This window comes from Chelonia mydas, chromosome 2 (assembly GCF_015237465.2).
Source record: "Chelonia mydas isolate rCheMyd1 chromosome 2, rCheMyd1.pri.v2, whole genome shotgun sequence".
In the NCBI taxonomy this organism is placed as follows: Eukaryota; Metazoa; Chordata; order Testudines; family Cheloniidae; genus Chelonia; species Chelonia mydas.
The window spans coordinates 9,077,411-9,089,781 of NC_057850.1; the positions used below are offsets into that span (position 1 = coordinate 9,077,411).

The 12,371-nt window shown below is 47.5% G+C and overlaps 1 protein-coding gene across 7 annotated transcripts in view; it reads left to right on the forward strand.

The window, feature by feature from the left end:
- Positions 1-12,371, forward strand: part of PTP4A3 (protein tyrosine phosphatase 4A3) — a 168,421-nt gene that overhangs the window by 100,416 nt on the left and 55,634 nt on the right. The gene's annotated exons all lie outside the window — the stretch shown is intronic.

Below are 12,371 nucleotides of genomic sequence, written 5' to 3' on the forward strand. Positions count from 1 at the left end.
GTATTGCAGCTTGTATTGCCGGGATGAATTGTGATTGAAAACCCATTAAGAATTTATGGACTAGAGCTGAATTGCCAGAACATGGATTTGCCAAAATAGTTTAAATGCTTACACAGAAAATTAGACCTTGTGGGAAATTAGTATGTTTTTCTCATATGCAATCCGTTCCCACTGAATCCTGATTACTGGCAGGAGTGGATCAAAGCCAATAAAAAATATTGAATGCGTATAGAATAGGGATCACATGTCTGACATTTGCTACCCGATGACGGTGGTAGAAGGTTCCTAGTGAACCTCCGCTCCCGAAACACATTGCAGAGTATTCGTTCTCAGCAGTTTGCCAGACCATGTTCATTCCTTTAACAGAATTTTGATGCAACTGATATGATGCAACTCCTGTAAATGCTGCACTGTAGATTTTCAAAAGGCTGTGCAGAGCTGTATTTGAGCCTTTCGTGAACACTTGGAGCACGTTGTTGAACCTCCGTGCTGCTTTGGCTTCAGTTCAGTTGGGACCAGCTAAAACAGGGGCAGAGGCTTCAGGTTTTATTGGAGAGAAGTCCTTTTGCATCACTCCTGTTTTAGTGTCCCAAACATTACACTGCTCCAGCTCTGCCTTCTAATAACAACATATTGGCTGGACATTCCTTTTTTGGGGGGTGGCAGTGTGGTAGGGGTTAGAACACAGGACTGGAATTCAGGAGGTGACTAGTGACTTTCAAGTGCCCCGTTTGAAATGCCTTGAAAGGAACCTGATTTTCAGCAAGTGCTGAACACTTTACCCTCTGAAAATGGGACCCCTTTGAAGTGTCTGTAATCGAGCATCCAAAAACTGATACCCAAAATCACTAGTCGCTCTTGAAAACCTCTGCCATGGTATTAGATACCTGGCACCTCTTGTGCACGCAGGATCCTGTGTCTGACCTTCCAGGCTGGAAGGAAAGCTGTGCCCATTCGACTCTGCATGACATCTCACGCCTGTGGTGGGTAAAACCTCTCTCCACATGTAGAAGTTGTGCAGTGTACTTCAAAACAATGTTTTTAATTAAAAGCGACATTTCTTAGAACTCCTGCTGGCAGCAGCTGTTCTGGCTGAAGCGTCGTTTATGACACTGTCAATCTTTGCAGCCCAGGGTTGGTGAGTTGCAAATAATTATTCAGACAGTATTTAAAGTGGGACAAGGCAATCAGCCGGTCTCAACGTTAACAGCATAAAGTTCATGCTTAAGCATATCTGCTTGTTGAATCCATGCTGGTTTAGGCTCTTGCATACAACCAACTGCGCGTGGACATGAATTCTGACTCAGCCGATCACCAATATTCCCCCCTCAAAAACCCCACTCTCTGTTCTTAATTTTCTTTTCCCTCTTTGCTTCTTTATATTTTTGCTTTCTTTTAAAATCTGATGCTTTCAGACACTGCAGCGCACTGTTGGCTCCTAATGACCGCCCTGGGGGTGTGACGGGATGTATCATTTTTAGTTCCTGCTGTGTTGTTTTTTTTATTTTTCCTGTGGGATAACAAGAATGTCACATAATGATGGGGCCAGGTGCTGCTCTGTGGCAAGCTAAAGATAACCGCAAATGGCATGGGACCAGGCAGCAGGATGGATGGATGTACAGACACGGCTGTGAGCCGACCGGTAGCTGTAGGCTGTTGATTCTTTGCCGAGCATGCTGGGTGGACAGGATTTCTTTTTTGCACAGATTAGAGCTGCCTTATCACAAATGACAATGGCTCATGAGTTCTGTCACCTTACTGTTCAACAGCTAGAGATGGGCTCAGTGAGGCAAGAATTACTTCCAGCTCCTTCAGTTGCAAAATGGACATGTGTGTTATCCGCTTCCTTTTCCCTGCAAGGCGCAGTCTGTTGCATGGTGGAGGTAGAGTCAAGCTGGCCCCCTGGCTTTCTTTCAGTAAGCACCAGTGTGGAGTCCACTGGAGGTGTCCCTGCACCTCTTGTATGGGAGCCCGGAGGGTTTTTGAGTCGCAGTGGCCTTTGGGGAAGCATATGAGTTTGGTGCTGCCTCGTGCTCCTGTGCAAGGGTATAAAGGCAGGGAGGAGGCGGCTGCCACCCTCCCTCAGTTCCCTCTTGTCACCCCTGGCAGTGACATGGAGCCTGGAAAATGTCCAGTCAGCTAGCTCTTAGCTCAGGCTAAACTTCTTCAAACCCTGCCGAAGTCCTCAGGATGGAGTCTTCACTAGTCAGACCCCACCCTCCAGACATGCACGCAGTTCAGGGCTCCTTAACGTGGCAGACTTTAAACCTGCAGGCTGCAAGCTGTGGCCCCCCTGCAATGGACTAAGTCCCCTGAAGGCTGGACATAGCAGATATTTCTTCTCCCTGGGGGAATCACACGTTCTGAGCAGAGGCTTGGAATGCTTGTCCTTCTCTGCCGGACCTTGCACCTCACGAGGCAGGAAGCTGAAATTCTGTCTTCCGGAACAGTCCATGAAAGTCTCATCAGACCTCGAGGAGTCAAATTCCTGAATCCTACTAGTGGACAAGCCAGCGTCATCGAGCAGACAGGCAACGCCTGAGACTGGCACAAAGAAGACAGCGCAAAGGAGATCCAGCACCAGCATCATCCCAGATTCCCACGGCACTAAAGCTGATCTCAACATCAGCATTGCATCTGGCATCAACACTCCCAGTGTCTGTGAGAAACCCGGAGGAGCTGCACCAAACACTGAAGCAGAAGCCCAAGAAGGAGCTCCCATAAGAATAAATACCACAAAGCCTCCCGTGAGAAGTCCACCAAGTCCCACATGGGCTGGGGAGAAGGAGCAGCCTGAAACAGAGCAGACTCCACCGGCACTGGTCCCAGCTCCAACAATGCATCCCTTGGTGTCGCCTTACATGACAGCACTGCCCCGAAAGAGGTTTACGCCTTCTCGCTGTTCCCAAAGACTGCTCTCCCCGGAGGTCCATCATCAGTGTATTTTGTCAAGCAGCCTGCCATCCTTCAGGATGCAAGGCAGTGTAGTAATATAACGTATCGGTACTGTGAAGGGAACAGTGTGTCCCTGCTCTGCCCATAGAAACATCATTCTTTTAATCTGAATGGGATTGACTTGTCTCAAAGTGCAAATATACCAAGATCCGCCGGAGCAAATGTGTCCAGGATTTATGTTGCAAAACATGGGGTCGCTGTTCACTCTACCCTTCCCCTCTCGATCTCCTGCCGCAAGGTGCTGCGAGTGCTACAGGGAACAGATGTCATAACGCTCCTAGCACGTGGAAATAGTGGTGAGAAGCCACACTGGCAAATCGAACGCCTTGAGCGCAGGGCTGGATGCCAGGCCCACCTGGTTCTGAGGCTGGCTCTGCTACTGGTTCAGCGTGTGTGGCCTTCCGTGAGGCCCAGGTTTGTAAAAGCTGAGTGGTGCCCAGCTTCAAGCATCTAAGGCAGTGGTGCGCAAACTTTTCCAGTCCCGTCCTCCCCCCGTACCAGTAACGGAATCTGTCAATGCCCCCCCTTCCACCCCCATTACTGCACAGCCTAGGCTTCCTCAGCAGCAGGGCTGGGGATGGGAGAGGGGCTGGGGCGAGAGGCAGAGCTGGTCTGGAGGCGGAGAGGGAATGAGGACAGAGCGAGGCTGGGGGTGAAGCAGGGGGTGGAATGGAGCTGGGGTAGGAGTCAGAGCTGGGCCGGAAGGCGGAGAAGGACTGGGGGCTGAACGGGGTTTGGGGCAGAGAAGGGCTGGATGCATGGCGCTCCCTCCCCACCCACCGTGGGGGTGGCCCGGGCCCTGCTGCCCGCTCCCCAAACGTTTCTCCATGGCCCCCTAGGCAGGCATGCCCCACAGTTTGGGGACCACTGATCTTAAGGCCTGACATTCGGAGGGGTTAGGCAACTCCAGCTTCCATGGACTCCAGTGGGAGTGGTAGGTGCCAGCGTGTCTGAAAGCCAGGCCCATGGTTTCTCAAGTCGAATACCCAGAATGAGTGGTTCCTTCTGGAAATGTGGGCGTGAACGTCTTCCTGACTGTAAAATGGGGCTAAACCTTCTCCCTGGGTCTGAGATATTCATACAGCCCCTTGATAAGGTGTGCGGCGCGGGCGCCGTTGACAAAGCAAAAGGCTGCAGTGCCGTTTGAGAGTGAATTAGGTGACTCAGGGAAGCCAGCACCAGGCTGAGGGGCCCAGGAAAAGGGCAGCTCACTGACCCAAGCTGTGACCTTCCCCCAGCTCTGGACTGTGGCAGGGGGAACACTGCTGGGACACCAGCTAGTCTGCAAAGCATTGAGAACGGGAGGTGGCCTGCAGTGCGGAAAGCTCTACTGGGAGCGGTTGCTAAGTCGTGTCTGGAGCAAGGCTCCCAAAAGCAGCTGTTAGTGCTCCAGCAGAGCTAAGCCTCTGCGTTGTGTCTAACCAGACACAACTTGGCAGCCAAACAGGGTGTCTCTGTGTCGCTACTAACCCATTCTTAAAAAGAACAGGAGGACTTGTGGCACCTTAGAGACTAACAAATTTATTTGAGCATAGGCTTTTGTGAGCTACAGCTCACTTCATCGGATGCATCCAGTGGAAAAGCATCCACTGAATGCGTCCGATGAAGTGAGCTGTAGCTCACGAAAGCTTATGCTCAAATAAATTGGTTAGTCTCTGAGGTGCCACAAGTCCTCCTGTTCTTTTTGCAGATACAGACTAACACGGCTGCTACTCTGTAACCCATTCTTGTGATTTAAAGGGGTTGGTAAGAATCTCTTCCTCCTTAAGGTGTGGGGAGAGGGAGTGGCTGCTCTTTCCTTGCTCAGCAGACAGCTCTCCAGCTGATCGCTGGGCACTGCTCAGAGGCTGGGTAAGCTGTTCTGTTCGGGTCCTTGGCCAGAAAGATGCAGCATCTGCCAAGGGAAGGACGGGATTGGGGGGAATAAACAATTCCCAATGCTCTCACAGGAGTGTAGGCGCCCTGCTCTATTGTGGTTTTTGCTGCCTCCGTCCGGCTCTGTCAATCTCAAATCTAATGAGAAGACACTTCTGAGCAGAGAGGGGGATTTAAAACCCAAGTCTTAGGAAGGTGGATGTGCTCCTGGAGTTATACTACCCACCTCAAGATCAGGAAAGAGGATAGAGAGTATGCACTGTTGAGGGAGATCAGAACAACTCCATCTCCTAAAGCAGTAATGAGTGAGTGTCAGTTGCCAGCATATAAGCTGGTTGTAGGTCATGCTAGGCCATGGTTGAGAGAAGCGATTTCTCATTGCTACCTTAAATGACTTCATCTTAGAAGAGTGCAGTATACAAGTGTTCTGTTCGGTACTGCAGCAGCCAGAGGCCCCCAAGTGAGATCAGAGCCTATATCACAGCAACCGGTGCATATGCATAGTAAGAGACAGACCCTGCCCCAAAGAGCTTGCATTGTAAATAGACAAGACAGAGGCAGGGGGGTGGGGGTTCAGGGGGAAGAAAGGAAAGATCATTGCGTTGTACAGTTGGGAGCTGAGGCAGAGAGAGTGAGTGATTTGCCCAGAGGCAGTCAGGAAGTATGTGGCAGAGCCAGGAATCAACCCAGATCTCGAGTCTTTGTGTGGTGCCTTAAATACGAAACCATCCAGTTCTCAACTGGGTCCTAATTCACAAACACACCTCACTTGGATCAAGAAGTTCTTGAAGCACCAAGTAACTAATGTGGACCACAACCCAATGAAGTCCAGCATCCTCTGAGGAAGGATCGTCCTAGAAACTGGTTCCTGAACATGAAACTTTAAAAGGAGGATTTTAAAATGGGAAGCTAGTCATAAAGAACCCCAAAATCCACACTTGAGGAAATTAAAATCCTTGGGTTTAGTATAGTATGATCTCTTAACCACACTGATAGTCACACAGGGCATGCGTGCCCCTAGCAGAAAAGGAAGCAAAATAAAGAGGGAAAAATAGAGTAGGGTTAGAGGACAAGATTTCAGAGGTTGTTTGAGCCAGACGGCTATCCTTCAGAAGAGGAAATCCAACCCATGTGAAGTCAATAGAAAGGAACGTAAGCTGTGATAGATGCCGTGTAAGATCAAAATTAAGGAGTGTGAAGAGCAAATAGCCAAAGGCATTACAAATAAAGAACCAGAAATCCTCTAAGTCTATCAGAAGCTGGAAGCCTGCAAAATAATCAGGAGGCACAGCGGCATGGCGTTAAAGGAGAAATTAAAAACCATGAGAATCTAAATATTTCTTTGCATCAGAAGGTGCTGAGGAGTGAGCTACTCTTTTCAGGCAATAAAGATGGGCTGTGTCAGAAGGAGGTGCTGGAACAGACTGGTTCCATTTTCAAATCAATTACGAGTTAATCGGTGGAAATAGTAATTATGGCAGCTCCTCTGTTTTGAATGGGGCTCTTACTGCTATCTTGATAATACCCAGTATTTCAACTGCTGGGTAGGGTTTGTTTTCCTGTCTCTTTAAAGGACCTCAGCTTTAGCCTCCTTTCTTTAAGCAAACAAAACAAAGAAAACAGTTTGCCGGAGAGAATGCCAGTGAGTTTCTCTTGGGAAACATTTGCTCTTCGTGTTCTTGGCTCTCTTCTTTTTGACCATGCGTATCTGGAGCCCTGTGTTCTTGGCATGAACGAAAAGCTGAGCGACATCTGGTCACCCTAAAATCTGTTTCTGTGGAAAAAAATAAATAAATAAAACAAAAATCTCTTATGTGGCTTCTCTGGCTGCAGGCAGGCCCGTGGGGGCTCATAGTGGGCAGGGGAGGAGGGGAAGGAGCAGAGACGCTGTCCAATATCTGAAATATTAGCTGTCAGAAATGCTGCTCGGCTGAGAAGTGGCAAGCTTGGCACCACCAGGCTTAACTGTGTGTGCTGACCGTCCGCTCATGCAGGAATGAGATGGGGATAAATGAGATGGTCTACGTATCGAATTCTTGGCTACCCCGTGGAACGGGACTGCTGAAGCTGGCAAGTCTGAGATCCACCAGCGTAAATGTCAATAACGCACTGAGCTCTCCAGTTGGTCGTGTTGTACCTCTCTCCAGCAGGGCTATTTTAAGGGAATAGGTCATGAGTAATTTGCCAGGCTTTTTGGGCCGGCTTATAGAAATACCTCCTTAAGTAGTGAATGTTCCCATGCAGGTGTGAGATTCTGGGAATGGAGCCGGTCTGATTGACAAGAAATTGTATTTCCTTCACAATCTCGCTGCCAGTGACTGGGAAGAGAAGATTCTCTTTTCCCTGGAGAAAACCTTCTGGGTGACTCTATTTTCAGGATGGAAGGGGGTTGGTGTGCCAGTTTTGGCATTTGGCAGTCATTGCACTCGGAGGCTCAGCTTTTCCCAGGACTCTTGTACTGCCTGAGATGGTCTCTGGATCTCTTTGCAAGCCTGTAAGGATTCTTACCCCAGGCACCCACTTCGGAGTGAAACACCCTGAATTAGCTTCCAACTCGGTCAGCCACTTGCTGTTTCTCACCCTGTTTTTAACTAATGCCCAGGACAGAAGCGCAGGGGCGGATGTGGGCTTCTCCGATGGAGAAGGTAATAGGTGGGTGTCTTGTCATTATTGCAGTGCCTGTGTAAGGAGTGCAAGAGGGCCACGGGCTAGCTACTTGGGAGCCCAAGAAATCTCTTGACCCTGTGGGTGAGTGAGAAGCCTCTGTGTCAGGGCAGGGTAATCCGCTGGTGGGCCGCAAGGCAGTGGGTTTACATTGACCATCCGCAGGGACATGCTGGCTGCTGCTGCCCACAGCTCCCATTGGCCGGGAACGTTGAACCGCGGCCACTGGGAGCTGCGGGCGGCCGTGCCTGCGGACAGTCAGCATGAACAAACTGTCTCGCGGCCCGCCGGCGGATTACCCTGACGGGTCGCAGGTTGCCCACCACCGCTCTATGTCCAGCGCATGCTCCTGTTGGCCAACCCTGAATTTGTCTGCTTAGATGAAAGAAAAAATAAAAGTTGCCAGGAGTTATAGTTGGCACAAGAAAGTGCAGTGCACTCTTAGCATGGCTAGAACACGAAGTATTCCTACCTTCTATCCCTGGCCATTCCCACTGACAAAATGTAACTTCAGGCATGGCCTTGGGCCAGACATATCAGTCGGGGGTTGTTGAAGTTGGTGTCTGAACTACTGGCTTGATTTTTAAAGTTAGAGCACCCACAGTGGTCCCAGGGCTCAAAGGCAGCAAGGCAACAGCAAGGCCTTAACCTCCCCCCTCCATGCAAAATGTGTTTATCTGCCTCTCAGAGATGCTGTCCTAATGCTCGCACAGTACTTAACGGGACGGTGCTCTGCAATTGCCAAGTGTTCCTTCAGATACAAGTCAAGATGCATCTATAGCATAGCAACGCTGAGTTTCTATGGTGATTGGCGAACCTGGAAGTAGAACTAATAATAATACTTCGCTCTTTATATAGGATGTTTCAGCAGTAGATCTCAGAGTGTGCTACAAAGGAAATCAGTATCATATCCCCATTTTATGGATAGAGAAACTGAGGCACAGGAAAAGGAGTACTTGTGGCACCTTAGAGACTAACCAGTTTATTTGAGCATGAGCTTTCGTGAGCTACAGCTCACTTCATCGGATGCATAGCATATCGTGGAAACTGCAGAAGACATTATATACACACAGAGACCATGAAGTAACATGATGAACCCAAGGTCATCCAGCAGGCCAACGGCAGAGCTGGGAATAGAGCCCAGATCTCTTGAGTCCCAGGTCAGTGCTCCATCCACCAGGCCACACTGCTCTGAAGAGCCTTGGTTTTATATACAGTAGCTCTAGTGGATCATATGTAAAAGCTTGTCAAAGCACTTTGTGAAGCCCAAGGATAAACACCAGTAGTGTGGTGACACTGCAGGGGAATGCAGCACCTGCTAAGTGTTCGGCAATAGTTGAAGAATGTGCATGCAGCCTTGATAATAAATAGGGAGATTTATGTGAAGCGTGCTACTTAACACATTGTCAACAAACAGATCATCTTTTTGCAGCAAAGCACTCCTTGGAGGGAGTAAATAAAGACTGGGAACTGGCAGCTCTGTTGGAGCAAGGGCTGGACCCTGTGGATACTTAAAAAGAAGAAATTGTTTCATCTGTGGAATACAGGTTTCTGTTCTCTCAATCTGTGTGCTGGTCTTAATGCCTGGGATAAAAATCCAAAATATCTTCTGATTATTTAGGTGTTCAAGTTGTGTCTTGGCCGTATTGAGCTGGGAGTGGAATGCTTGAAGAGAGCTGCCAAGGATTTCTGCCTTTTCTTACTGATTGCTCATTTAGGACCTTTCTTTAGAAGACACTAGTGGTCCTGAAAACATTAAGGTGGATGTGCCAAAGTGCTTTGACCATGGATAGGTCAGGATGTATCAGTTGATATAACTCGTGTCATTCTTTTTCGGCTTACTTCCTTCTTCCCCTGTTACAATTCTGGTGTAACTTTAGAAGCTGAAATCTCTTGAGGCACTAGTGTTATAATACTGCTTGCCATTTGAGAGCTGGGTACTGAGCATTTCAAAAGGTGAAACATTTAACACTGTTTCTAGCTCGAGAAGTTGTTGTGGTGGTAGCCTCTGAAACAATCAGAAATGAGATTGGGGTGTTTCGATTGTGAGCTTCTCCTTGTCTTTCGTGTGTCTTTAAAGTGCTGAATAAACCTGTGGCCCTCAGTGAATAAATTGTTGTGGGTTGTAAGGAAGGTTGTAATCAAGTGACGTGATTTTTATGGTGTGTTCGTGTGCATCCTGCCAAAGTTGGGAAGAATTGCTAGTGTAAATACTGGTGGGAATCCTAGTAGTTCATGACTGAGTATTTTTAAATTTTTTGAAGCGTTTCTGTTTCTGGGAGCATATGCAAAAATTAAAGACGCTTTTAAAATGGGTGAACATCATTTTAAACATCAGTAGAGTCAACCCTGACAGTACCAAGTCTCAAACTTCAAGCCAATATAAATCTCATCACCTGGGATTGTATAGCATGAAGAAAAATTCAGCTACATTTGCAAATGTCTGTTTCCCATCCCAGTTATGAAACCATGACATAGAGACCAGTGGAAACTGGGAGAAATATTCTCGTCTCATTTTAGTTTGTGCTAGTGGTAATGGCTTTCATTCTTGTCAGGTGTATGTATTCATTTACACTTTACTAGTGTAACTCAGAATCTTTTTATAACCTTGGTCAGACACAAGTCTTGGCTTCTATGTATAGAGAGGCTCCATTTATAGTGATGTAAAATCCCCAGTGGAAAGTCCTACATAGTTTTTAATGCTGCAGTATCCTCTGAAGTGAACCTTTCCAATCACAGACTGTCACTATGCAGGTATCTCTTATAATTCTATCGCTTTCTGACTTTGGATTTTGCAACGGATAGACTCCAGAGTTTTAGAAATTGATTATCACAACGTGAAGAGAAGTGGAGTGGAAACCGTGAAGGACTCATAGAATACCATTATGTCTATGCTCCCGCAGGGTGTTGATGCTAGACCGGTGTGGCACGTAACCAGTTTGTAACAGTTAATATTGGTGAATCATAGAAGTCAGCACTTATTGGTAATTTACTCCACTTTTGCTTGCCAACCTATGCATTTTAAGAATCCAGAGTTCTTGTATTCCATGGCCTCAAAGTGCATTCCAGATGTGAATTTAGCCTTGACACCTCCCTGTGAAGTAGGACCATGTTATCCCCATTTTACAGATGAGAAAACTCAGAAGTGAAGTGACTTGACCAGAAAGTTTGTGGCAGAAGCATGAATGGAGAATTGGTGGTATAAAGGACAGAGGGGAAGGAAAAGCTCTCATATGAAAAGAGATGGAAAAGATTGGTATTGCTTACCTTAGCAAGAGGATGAGTAAGAAGAAGCATAATTATACAGAGTGAGCAGTATAGGGAAGGTAAATTGGGAACTTTCATTCTCTGTCTTGGAACACCAAGGACAAGGGGTGGTCAGTGAAATTAAAATGTGGGAGACTGAAAACCAATAAAAAGAAATACACGGTGGAGCTCACTGCCACGGAATGTTGTTCATTCCAAAAGCTTAGTAAGATTAAAAAAGGGCCCGGATATTGACATGGATACCAGAAGCCAGAGGTGTTCTAGTTGATGCTAACATCCATTTTGGAAGGGATATTAAACCTTATGCTTCAGGGTTTAAACCAATCTCTGTCTATTAGAGATTAGGAGACCACCTAATGTAAAGGTCAGGTTATCCCACATCTGCCTTAATGTGAGGTTACTTGCACCTTCCTCTGCAGCATCTGATGCTGGCCAGGGTCCGAGACAGATACTGGACTAGCTGGACCATGGATCCGGTCTGGCAGTTCCCAGGCAGAACTGAGTCCCAATCCTGTGCTTTAGCTATGAGACCGTCCTTCACCTATTTTGAAACGTAGTTGCATTCTAGTTGTGCGCTAGAGCTGTTCCAGCACAGAGAGAATGTGTGCCAAGCATGTGCTGTCCTGTAGCTCCTAGTTTAAAAAAAAAAAAAAAAAAAAAGAGCAGCTGGACCTGGTTGTAGTGAGCTCAGATTTCGAGAAACTATTTATAGTCAAGCAGGGTAAAAGCACCAAATGCTCCCGTTGTACAACGAGCAGTTCTGTAGTGAACCTGTGTGGCGTGGGGGAAATGGTTCTGCTCACGCTGTCACCGTCGCTTTCAATGTGACTGAAATCTGGGTTTGACTCAGTTAATAGTTTGATTACGCACTGATCCTCCTTCAGATCCCTCCTTAAGACTCATTTCTGCAGTGCTGCCTACAGAATCCTGCCAGCTGATCATAGATAGGCAGGTGGTCAGCTGCAATTACGGCTTCTGCTAACACCTGCGTACATGCACACCCCCTACAAACTTTGCAAATGCACCTGAGCTCTGCAAAAGCATGCCTCGATTTCTGCCGGCCTGTCCTCTCTTCCTGCTTGTTTCACGCGCTTGTTTTGTCATACATAAAATACTAGGCTGGGTTTTCATCGGGGCCTGAGGGAGTCACGATCCAAATCCCCTTGGATTTCCCGGGAATTTCGCCATTTAACTCCCTTGCGGCTCCTTTTGAAAAATCCGAGCTGGAAACTCTCTGGTGCAGGGGCCCAACTCCGACTATGCATATGTACAGCACCTGGCACGATGTGGCCCTGACAAAGTTGTGGTGTCTGGGCACTAGTATGAAGCAAATAATCATCGATCTATTAATAGGAAGAAGACTTGTGATTTTAAGAGTCATTAATAACAGTTGCTTGCCCGTTAATAGTCAATATTCTTTTCCATGGTGGCCAGCTGCTAGCTTTTTGTTTTCCCCGATGCAGAGACCACTAAAAGGCCCTATATGTTTCTCTCCTTGTCCTAGGAGCAGGGAGCTAGTGGAAATGTCCAGCTTTGTCTCACTATGTGAACCCCCCACCGCCCAAAAAAAAACAAACCCACCCCTTTGTACCCTTTTACAACTTTGTTTT